Consider the following 12,278-nt stretch of genomic DNA (forward strand, 5'->3'; position numbering starts at 1 on the left):
TAGACCACACAAGGGAGTATGTCGGTTTGGGGCGAACGTCTGTTTCAGATGTGGTCAGGAGGGGCATATAGCTAGAGATTGTCCAAGAGCGGCCCCGATGGCTCAGTCCCAGCAGACAGCTTCAGGCAGTGTAGCGCAGCCAGCAGCTCCAGCCATGACTCAGGCCAGTGGCAGAGGCAGAGGGAGAGGAGCAGCCTCTTCTTCAGCAGGTTTCAGAGGTGAAGGTCCATCAGCTCCAGCACGGATCTTCACAATGACACAGCAGGAGGCAGATGCATCTAACACCGTGGTGGCAGGTAACTTAATTATTGGTTGTTCAGATGTATATGCCTTGATGGACCCTGGTGCATCTCATTCTTTTATCGCTCCGAGAGCCGTGGGGAGGTTAGGTCTGATGACTTCTGGGTTAGAGTGTCCTCTCTGGGTCAGTGGACCCAAGTGTGATCCATCTGTGGCAGAGTCAGTCTGCCAGTGTAGTCCTGTGTTTGTTGAGGGCAGATGCATGTCCGCCGACCTAGTGGTTCTAGATTTGATAGATTTCGACGTCATTCTAGGGATGGACTGGCTATCTACCCATGGTGCTACCTTGGACTGCAGGGACAAGGTAGTCAGGTTCAGAGGACAGGATGGGTCTGAGGTTGTCTTTAGAGGAGACAGGAGGGGTACACCTAGAGGTCTGATATCAGCTCTTCAGGCTCGTAGGTTGCTCAGGAGGGGATGTCAGGGGTATTTGGCTCATGTGAGAGAGCTAAATAGTCAGGTTAGAGAGCCCGCCTCGGTGCCAGTGGTTAGAGAGTTCTTAGATGTGTTCCCAGACGAACTGCCAGGTTTACCACCTGCTAGGGAGATAGAGTTCGAGATAGAACTGATGCCTGGAACCCGACCGATCTCTATCCCTCCCTACAGGATGGCGCCAGCAGAATTGAAAGAGTTGAAGGAGCAGTTACAGGAGCTGGTAGACAAGGGCTTCATCCGACCGAGTACCTCCCCCTGGGGTGCTCCAGTGCTGTTTGTGAAAAAGAAGGATGGATCTCTTAGACTTTGTATCGACTACAGGCAGTTGAACAAAGTCACTACCAAGAACAAGTACCCATTGCCAAGGATCGACGATCTATTCGACCAGCTAGCAGGAGCGGGTTGCTTCTCCAAAATAGATCTGAGATCGGGGTACCATCAGTTGAGGATCAGGGAAGAGGACGTACCAAAGACAGCTTTCAGGACCAGATATGGGCATTTTGAGTTCCTGGTGATGCCGTTCGGGTTAACTAACGCCCCTGCAGCATTCATGGACCTCATGAATAGAGTGTTTAGCCAGTACCTGGATCACTTTGTTATTGTCTTCATAGATGATATCTTGGTGTATTCCAGGAATGCAGAGGAGCATGCCCATCATCTGAGGTTGGTTCTACAGACCTTGAGGGAACATGGCTTGTATGCCAAGTTCTCCAAGTGCGAGTTCTGGCTAAGGAGCATTTCATTCTTGGGGCATGTAGTGTCAGAGAATGGGATAGAGGTGGACCCCAAGAAGACAGAAACTGTGGCTAACTGGCCTAGACCCACTTCAGTGACAGAGATTAGGAGCTTCTTGGGTTTGGCAGGTTACTACAGGAGGTTCGTTCAGGACTTCTCAAAAATAGCAGCTCCTCTGACCAGACTAACTAGGAAGAATCAGAAATTTCTGTGGACCGACCAGTGCGAGGAGAGTTTTGAAGAGCTTAAGAAGAGGTTGACTTCAGCCCCAGTGTTAGCTCTGCCAGCTAGTGATGCAGACTTTACAGTCTTTTGTGATGCGTCCCGTGTGGGACTGGGTTGTGTGCTTATGCAGAACGAAAGGGTGATTGCTTATGCTTCTAGGCAGCTAAAGAAGCATGAGTTGAATTACCCCACACATGACCTTGAGATGGCAGCAGTAATCTTTGCACTCAAGATGTGGAGGCACTACCTCTATGGGGTAAAATGTGAGATCTTCACAGATCATAAAAGCCTACAGTACATCCTGAGTCAAAGAGATTTGAATTTGAGACAGAGGAGATGGGTAGAGTTGCTGAGTGACTATGATTGCAAGATTCAGTATCATCCGGGTAAGGCGAATGTTGTGGCAGATGCCCTAAGCCGGAAGTCACTAGGCAGTCTATCCCACATCACGGCAGAGAGGAGACCAGTGGTGAAGGAGTTTTACAAGCTCATTGATGAAGGTCTACAGTTGGAGTTATCTGGTACAGGTGCCTTGGTTGCTCAGATGAAAGTGACACCCGTGTTTCTGGAGCAGGTGGCTCAGAAACAGCATGAGGACCCAGAGTTAGTGAAGATTGCCAGGACTGTTCAGTCAGGCAAGGACAGTGAGTTCAGATTCGACAATAAGGGGATCCTCCGCTATGGGAGTCGATTGTGTGTACCAGATGACATAGGGCTAAAAGGAGACATTATGAGAGAGGCTCATAATGCAAGATACAGCATTCACCCCGGAGCCACCAAAATGTATCAGGATCTGAAGAAAGTTTATTGGTGGCCAGCTATGAAGAAAGAAGTGGCACAGTTTGTGTCAGCCTGCGAAGTGTGTCAGAGGGTGAAGCTGGAACATCAGAAGCCGGCTGGAATGCTTAACCCGCTACCTATTCCAGAGTGGAAATGGGAGAATATAGCTATGGACTTCGTAGTGGGGTTACCGGCGACGTCCAACAGATTGGACTCCATATGGGTGATTGTGGACAGACTCACCAAATCTGCTCACTTCATCCCTGTCAGGAGTGGCTATTCTGTGGACAAGTTGGCGCAGGTGTACGTCGACGAGATAGTCAGACTGCATGGGGTTCCTGTTTCTATAGTGTCAGATAGAGGGCCCCAGTTCACCTCCAGGTTTTGGCAGAGTCTGCAGAATGCCATGGGTACTAGATTGGATTTTAGTACTGCCTTCCATCCACAGACAGATGGACAGTCAGAGAGGACCATCCAGACTATTGAAGATATGCTCAGAATGTGTGTGCTGGACTTTGGCGGTTCTTGGAGGCAGCATCTACCTTTGGTGGAGTTTGCCTACAACAACAGCCATCATGCTAGCATCGGGATGGCTCCATATGAAGCTTTGTATGGAAGGAAGTGCAGATCACCTGTTTGCTGGGAGGAAGTTGGAGAAAAGGCCTTAGCAGGGCCTGAGTTAGTAGAGATCACCAGCAGGGTGGTACCCATAATCAGAGAAAGAATCAAAACTGCTGTAAGCAGACAGAAGAGCTATGCAGACGTCCGCAGAAGACAGTTAGAGTTTCAGGAGGGGGATCTGGTATTGCTCAAGGTGTCTCCAATGAAGGGAGTGGTTCGGTTCGGGAAGAAAGGTAAGCTGGCTCCGCGGTACATCGGACCCTTTGAAGTCCTGCAAAGGATTGGGAATGTATCGTACAAGTTGGATTTACCTGCTTCAATGAAGAGCATTCATCCGGTTTTCCATGTTTCTATGTTGAGGAAATTTGTGTCAGATCCGGGCAAGGTTCTTAGTGAGCCTGATGTGGAGATCCAAGAGGATCTCACCTATGTTGAGCAGCCAGTACGGATCATAGACACCCAGATCAGAAAGCTAAGGAACAAGGAAATCCCGATGGTGAAAGTCCTTTGGAACCACCACAATATTGAGGAGTGTACCTGGGAGACACGGGAGTCCATGCTCCAACAGTATCCCCATCTCTTTTAGAGGTTAGTATCTATGTGTTCTATGTGTTTGGTATGTATGTTACGTTTCATGATATGTATGTACTAGTTGAGGAACATTCGGGGACGAATGTTCTTAAGGGGGGGAGAATGTAATACCCGGCTAGACTCCGGTATCGGAATTCCTACCGTCCGGTGGAATTTCGGATGTCGGAGACCTCTAGAAGGGTAGAATCATGTTTTACGAAATGTTTTCATGTTTTTAATGGTTTTAAGTATGAAATTAAATGAGTTTTTGCATGAAAATAGCATTGGAGGAAACCCAGGTTCGGCCGCCGAAAGCCAAGTTCGGCCGCCGAACATGCATGCGTTTTGGAGGCACGTTAGGCCCCCGAAAGCATGAGTGAGGGAAGTCCAGGTTCGGCCGCCGAACCTCATGTTCGGCCGCCGAACATGGCATGCATGCGGAGGCACATTCGGCCCCCGAACGTGGTCTGGCCAGCCACTATAAAAGGGTCCCTTAGCCGAAAACGGGCGAGCTTTTCCCCATTTTCGGCCAAGGTGAGCTTTCCGCCGTCCCTCACCCATTTTTGATGTTCTTCCTCTAAATCTTTCAAGATTTTCACTTGTTTTCACTTGGTTTGGAAGATTTAAGCTTTTGAAACAAGTTTTGGAGCTTTGGAAACTCAGGAGCTCATTTTCGTGGATCTCCAAGTTTAGGTCGTCTCCCTCTCGATCTTCAAGAGGTAAGGGCCGATCTTAAGCTCCTTATGTGTTTTAACTAAGTTTTATGCAAGATCTATGGGTAGAAATGCATGTTAGGGTATATGTTGAGTTATGGGTTAATATTGATGTTTTGAACAATGTGGCTTGCTTGTGTATGTTTGAAGTGTTGTAGTTGGGGTATTTGATGTTTTGAGACCCCTAGGAACTTGTATGCATGATTTGGTTGAGATATATGCTTGATTTGAAGTTTTGGGAGGCAAGGGGTTCATGTGAACCAAGTTTCTGTCCTTCTGGCAGAAACCAGGTTCGGCCGCCGAAGGGAGTTTCGGCCGCCGAACCCCCTTTGTGGAGGCAGCATTCGGCTGCCGAAGTTGCCCCCGAAAAGAGACTTTCGTCTCTGTCTGGGACTTTCGGCCGCCGAAGGTGCCGCCGAAAGTGCCTGACTTTCGGATCTGTCCAGGACTTTCGGCCGCCGAAGGTGCCGCCGAAAGTGTCCTGTTCAGCCATTTCATGCATATCTCTATGTGATATTTTCAGGATGTTTTAGGGGGTTTTTGGGGAATACTTTAGAGTTATGTTCAAGTATGTTGGTCCCTCATTTGAGTCCACCTGTGTAGGTTCGGACCGAGGAACCGAGGACCCCAGCAGTGAGTTCAGCTGCTTCGGTATTGTCAGAGTCAGCCAGAGGTGAGTGGAACTAAACTCAATCTTTTAAATTAAATGTTTTATCATGTTTCATGCATCATGTTTATGCAATAGGATGATTGCATTAGTTTTCACGAATATGCCGCATTGCATAAATTGTTGTTGATGTGGGTGAATGTCGGATGACCCAATTAGTCCAAGACAGGAAGACCAGGACCCCATGCTACGGCCTGGCACAGAGTAAGGAAAGACCAGGACCCCATTCTACGGCCTGGCACAGAGTAAGGTACGGTTATGGGACTCGAAGACCAGGAGCCCAGAGGAGGCCCTGGGAAAATGGTAAGTAATGTATGTATGACAGGAAGACCAGGACCCCATGCTACGGCCTGGCACAGAGTTAACTTGGACTTTTTGGTGACAAGTTCACCCAACCCTTACGTGGATTGTTTGTGTTATGATGCATTTCATAGAGCATAGTGTTAACGTGTTTTACTAGCTCTACTCACTGGGCTTTTAGCTCACCCCTCTCCCTTTACCCCCAGGCTTGCAGGTACAGTATAGTGCGGGAGTCCGGATAGAGTAAAGAAGTCATGCTTATGTAATAGCTAGCAATGGACATGATCAAATTGTAATGTAAAAGTACAGCATAGTCATGTAATGAGTTTTATGGATGTTAGTGTGTGCTTGACCGTAGAATGTTGTACCCCTTTTTATACATGATCTTAGAGATTTTGATGATGTTTATGTAAACCAGCTCAACACAGGTTATGTTACCCTTTGAGGGCACAGATGAGATCCCACAGAGGGATCAAAGTTATGTTTATATTTATGCACAGGTTGAGTTTGGTTTATGTTTATGAAAAGAAAAGTTTTAATTTTTATGCATGTTGTTGATCATGTATGGGATTATACGGGTTCACAGGCTTTATGTCAGGCTTGCTACGGGTCCCGGCGGCCTTAAGTCGACCCGGATCCTAGCGCCGGTAGCGGTCCGATTTTCGGGTCGTTACATGGTTCCCCTAGGGTGAGGGCCACTTTTGTTTTCCCCTCTACTGCCAGTAGAGTCCCCCATATCCCCTTGACTGGAGCCTGATCCCCCACTAGCTATTCCTCAAGTATGTTCATTTGCCGGAAGACTCGGTAGGGCAGTAGGTTCACCTTGCTGCCGTCGTCTACTAAAAACTTTTGAACCCTGAAATTGTGGATGACGGCCTGTATAACCAAAGCATCGTCATGAGGTATCTACACCCCCTGGGCATGCTCCGGAGAAAAAAAGTGTAACGACCCGGAAATCGAACCACTACCGGCGCTAGGATCCAGGTCGACTTAAGGTCGCCGGGACCCATAGCAAGCCTACTATACTCTCTGTGTACCTGTAAAATCCCATACATGATCATACATTTTCTGTAAAAATATAAAACCTTTCTCTGAACCAAGGCTCAACCTGTGCATGCACTCTAGACGGGTTAAACTCATATATGTTAAGCCTGGTTTTCACATACTCATAAAAAACATTTACATCAAACAAACCATGTATACAAAAGGTATTTACAATACATATGGGTCAAGCACACTACTAAACTCTATACAAAGCTAATACATCTCTTTACAAGATTACATGTCCACACTATACTATTACCAAACTCTTTACTTTTCCTGTACCCTGCTGAACTTCCCCTGACCTCTGATCCTGCAAGACTGGGGTTAAAGGAAAGGGATGAGCTATACTAGCCCAGTGAGTAGAATAATAAAAACATGTTAATAAACTTGCTCACATGGAATGTGTCACATCACAAGTAATTCACCCATCTCAGACGGACTGATTCAAAATTCCCTCTATTCTGTGCCCGGCCCACGAAGGAGCTCCTCAGGACTTTATTACGCACCCTATGGTGCTCTGTGCCCGGCCCTCTCAGGGCTCCTCAGGACTTTACTACGAGGGCTAATGAATCCATTATGTCCGATCCGTACAAGCATAGAATAATGCAATGCGTCACATTAGTGTAGTCTAATGCACTCAACCTATTACATATCATGATGCATGGAACATGCTAAAAGCATTTAAGTTCTCATATTAAAAGATTTAGTTTAGTTTAATTCCACTCACCTCTGGATGACTCTGAACTGACTCTGAATACTCTGAAGCAGTGCTCACTGCTGCTCTCTTCGGTTCCTCTGGTCTGTTCCTACACAGGTGGACTCAAATGAGGGACCAAACTAACTCAAGAACAACTCTAGAATACTCCCCAAAACCCTCCTAAAATATCCTAAAACAATCAAGTAAAACATGCAAAAGGAGGCTGGACAGGGCACTTTCGGGGGCAGGTTCGGCGGCCGAAAATCTCTTCCAGAGACGAAACTCGGGCACTTTCGGCAGCACCTTCGGCGGCCGAAACCCCCCTCCAGAGCCGAAAGTCCAAACTTTCGGGGGCAAGCTTAGGCAAGCTTAGGCAGCCGAAACCACCTCCTTAGCATGTTCGGCGGCCGAACCTTCCTTCGACGGCCGAAACTGGATTCTCCAGTAAAGCAGAAACGTGTTCTGCTGCATGTAAATCTTCTCCAAACTTCACTCAAACATGCAAACCACAATTCAACAACCTGCATATACTCAAGTATAGGCACAAAGGGGTCCAAAACTAACTTAAAACCCCAACAAACATCACAACTCAACATATATACATGCTTTGACCACAAATCAACCAAAAACTCAACTTAACCTAATCATGCATTTCTACCCATAAAACACCATAAAACCTTCCTAAAACATGAAAAGAAGTTTAGGATCTACACTTACCTCTTACAAACAAGAAGATAAACGATCCCAACATGGAGATATGGAGAAACTCTCCCTCCAAGTCTCCAACTTCCAAAACTTTAGGTTGATTTGCTCAAAAGCTTCAAAACAACATAAAACCCATCAAAACTTTGAAAGATGTGAAGAAAATATGAAGATCACCCAAAGAAGATCATGGTCTCACCTCTGTCTGTAGATGGAAAGAAAATCTTATCCATTCACCGACCTAGGGCCTTTTATAGGTGGCTGGCCAGACCACCTTCGGCGGCCTAACGTGATTCCAAACTCATGCATGTTCGGCGGCCGAACTTCACCTTCAGCGGCCGAACCTAGCATTTCCTCCTTGGTGCTTTTCTTTCAAAAACTCATTTCCTTTTACACTTAACACATTAAAACATACTGAAATACTTTTGAAAAACATAAATCTTACTCTTCTAGAGGGTTCCGACATCCTAGGTTCCACTGGACGGCAGGAATTCCGATGCCGGACTCTAGCCGGGTATTACAAAAAGATAGTCATTGGGGAATGCTCTATAATCTGCATTACTTTGGCACTGCTTCCCTCCCCATTCCTACTTCTCCTCTTCCCTCTTTTGCTCATACAGCCTTCAGTCACTCCTATGATCATATTGATGTCCCACTAGAGCCGACATTAACTAGTCCCCCTGTCTGTCTCCGAGGCCTTTCCTCTACTATATTCTGTTGTGGTCTCTGGCCTTTCGATTTTTTACGAAGTTCCTGAAGTGTCCTCTCTTAATGAGCCTCTCTATCTCATTTATTAGCTGCTAACAATTATTTTTATCGTGACCATGAGTCCGATGGTACCGATAGTACTTATCTGGGTCCCTCATGTTTGCTTCTGCCTTCATCGGCTTGGGCCATGACTCGCGGTTGTCGAAGCCGGTCAAAAATAACCTTTCTGGTTATCAACAATTTACAACTGCAGATAGTGGTGAAAGGATCGAATTCACAGGGAATTGAAGACTTACCTATTTTCCTTATTAAGACCAATAAAATAAACTGAAACAAAAATAAACTGCAAAAGAAGAAAACTGAAAACGAGATAAACTGAAACGAGATAAAACTGAAACGAGATAAAACTGAAATAAGATAAAACTGAAACGAGATAAAACTGAAAACGAGATAAACTGAAACGAGATAAAACTGAAATGAGATAAAACTGAAAGAGAAATAAACGGAAAGCAAAATAAACTAAAACGAGATAAAACTGAAACCAACTAAACTGTAAGTAAAATGGGGGGGGGTTTGAGATTGATTTAATTAATCTAAAACTGAAAGCAATAAAAATAAGGCAAATAATAAAAATAAAGAGAAATAAATAATAAGAAAGATCTAGTTGAAGAGTTGGATCCACTTTAGTTGTTGGGATTGATCATTGACACTTAGTTTCCTTTGGGTTGATTCAATAGATTAGTTATGGAGATGGAAGACGCTTCTCACCACCATTATCTCTCCTTATGATTAAACCAATTAGGGAACGTCCTCTAATTAATTACTAATTAACAAATTGCCAAGGAACGTCCTTGGGCCTTAGGCATCAAAACAATTGTCAATTGCATTAAGAAATAGAGAGATCCAATCCTAGCTACCCAAACGTATGGAGATAACGCTAGATCATACAATTTCCTTGGGTTTTATCCCAAGTGTTCTTATGTAAGAATAATCTAAGCAATTACGGACTTAAATAATCCAAACTAACATATTATTACTTTGCAATTAAGAATCAACGTAGATCTAAACAACAAAGCAATATTGAAATCAAGCATGAAATTGCATAAATATTGAACAACCAAAAGTTAAACAATGTTTGATCAAGTCTCCCAATCCATAAAACAATCACCTAATCTTCAACTAGAATAAAAGATTTCAGCCTCTCATAGCTGAAACAAAACAAAAAATAAAAGAAAAGAAGAAAGGTAGAAGAAGAGATGTGAATTTCGTAGGTGTCTCCCAAGGGGAGCTTAAGGGACCTTTAGAGGCTCCTTATGTAGCTTTTTATAGTTGAAAAATGTTGTCCTAGGTCATACTTACTGCCCAAGAGGTATTTTCTGCCCAAGTTATGTCTGAAAAGGAAAGAATCGCATTTTTCGGCTTCAGAAGGAAGGCTGCGCGCGAATGCTTTGCGGAAGGAAGTTGGTGCGCGCGGTTTGGTCTCAGAAAGGGAAAGAGGCGCAGATTGTGCTTCCTAAATAAGTTTAGATGCTGACCTTACTTCCTAATTAGTGTAGAGGCTGCCCAAGATACTGCCCATGTGCAACTTGCTGCCCAAGTTGTTGCAGAAAAGGAAGGTGGCGCGCAGATGGCTCTCAGAAGAGGAAAGCATGCAGATTGTTTCTGAATAGGAAGGATGCACGAATTTTGATCTTCAAAGGGGAAGATATGCTTGTCTATACATTCCTTTTTAGGTGGAGCCTCTTTTGAAATTTGAATATTGAATGCAGAAGAGGAAGAGCATCTCTTTGAGATCTTGCTGCCTAAATAGGAAGATATGACTGCTGCAGTGTGTGCACATCTTTGAACAAGGAAAGAAAGATCTGCGATTTGAATTTCAAATAATCTTCTGACTGAGCTTTCCTTGTTTGCTTTTGCTTCTGCACTTTTCTCATTTGAAAACTTTCCTTTTCTGAAAACTTTCCTTATTTGGAAACTTTCCTTATTTGGCACTTTTTGGCAGTTTTAAGAGCATTTTCTTCAGATTGTCTCTTTACACCTAATATCTGCAAAATATAATTAAAACCACAAAATTAAGCAGAAAAGATGTAAATAAATATCAAGAACATAATGATAAAATGGACTAAAATATGCTCTATCAAATACCCCCACACCTAGCTTTTTGCTTGTCCTCAAGCAAATAAACATAGTCAAACAAGCTTTCTTTGCTACTTGATCCTTATTTCCACTTAAGCTCTTACTCTAGACACCTATTTTGAATCATTGCAGTGAAGAATACATGCATGAAGATTACTCACCTTCTTTCCTTGTTTCCCTTTACTTACCATGGCTAGGATCTGTTTTCCTCAAGAGAGACCATACATGCACATTTATTTGTTCAGATAAGACTTTTTCTAGCTTTCAGAGTGACTTGCCCTTACCTTGAAGTACTTTATTCAGACTTTTGCACTTTAGATCTTGCTTGAAAAAGTCACCAACCTTTTTACGTGAAGGTATATATTTGTGATACCCACCCCCAGTTACTCAGTTGGTCACCTTTCCAAGTGGCTACTAGCTCTGTTCATAGTCTTTTGACCATTGGAACAATCTTAGATTTGTGCTTTTGAGGTCTTTGCCTTTGCTGAATTTTCTTTCTCGCAATAATTTGGGCAAATCAACACCAATTGCTAAATCAAGTCACATTAAGTTCATTCACACAATTTTTTAATTTATTCTCATCAATTGAGGGTCATCAATATATTTTTCACCATGGCAAGCTCAAAGATTCAATTCAAAAGGTAATTCTCAAACATGAATATAACTCACTGCAATTGATTCAACATAAGTTTAAAGAGTCATCACATCAATGGGGTCATGGAAAGAAAAGCTCATCCAACATAGTTTATGAGATTGAGTAAAGTATCTCAAAAACGGAAAAAAAAAATAAATAAAAAAAACTGTGGCTATCTGTGTGTGTTATTGAAAGCAAAACGAAAAATTGAAAAAAATCACACTGAAAATGAAAATAAAAATTCAAACTGAAAATTAAAGCAAAAATTAAAAAATTCAGAATCATGCACCCCCACACCTAAATCATGCATTGTCCTCAATGTGTAAGAAACATAAAAGAACAAAGGAAACTGAGTACTCCCCTGGGTGTGGTGTGCATGGTGCGATCCACTTGATCAAGGCTCAAGTAATTGGGGAAGAGAAAAGAGTCCCAACTGGATTGAGCAAAAAGTGTAGCACTCCTTTTGATTGGGTCATTGCCCATCCTAATTTTTCCATGTACTCATGAAGTAATATGATTAGCTTCTCCTCTTTCAGATGAGGTGTGTCTCTAGCCTTTATGTTTGCATTTTTGAGCACTTCCAACTTCAATTGATATTTCTCCATGGGTGGCTGCAATTTGGCATTAAGTTCAGGCAAAACAAATTCTACCTTATCTGGAGGTTTGGGCAGGCATTGATCTGCATGCTCCTTTGGTTTGGGCCATTGGACTACCATTTGTTCCTCCTGGGCATGGACTGTTTGCATTGGAAGGATGAAAGGAGTTTCAGTTTCCTCCTTCTGCATAGGACCTAACTGAGGTGGAAGACTGATTTGTGTTGGAAGCTGAAAGGACGCGCCTGAGATGATTGCAGGTACTCCTTCTTGCGCAAGATTGATCTGCGGTCCAAGCTGAGGTGGTTCAGTTGGAGTTCCTTCTGACTGCGTAAGATTGATCTGAAGAGGTGTGATTGGCTCTCCTTTGTTCTGTGCGTGTTCGCAGTCCACCTGTTGGATGTAACAGTTAGTTTCT

Source organism: Manihot esculenta, chromosome 13 (assembly GCF_001659605.2).
Source record: "Manihot esculenta cultivar AM560-2 chromosome 13, M.esculenta_v8, whole genome shotgun sequence".
NCBI classification, from domain to species: domain Eukaryota; kingdom Viridiplantae; phylum Streptophyta; class Magnoliopsida; order Malpighiales; family Euphorbiaceae; genus Manihot; species Manihot esculenta.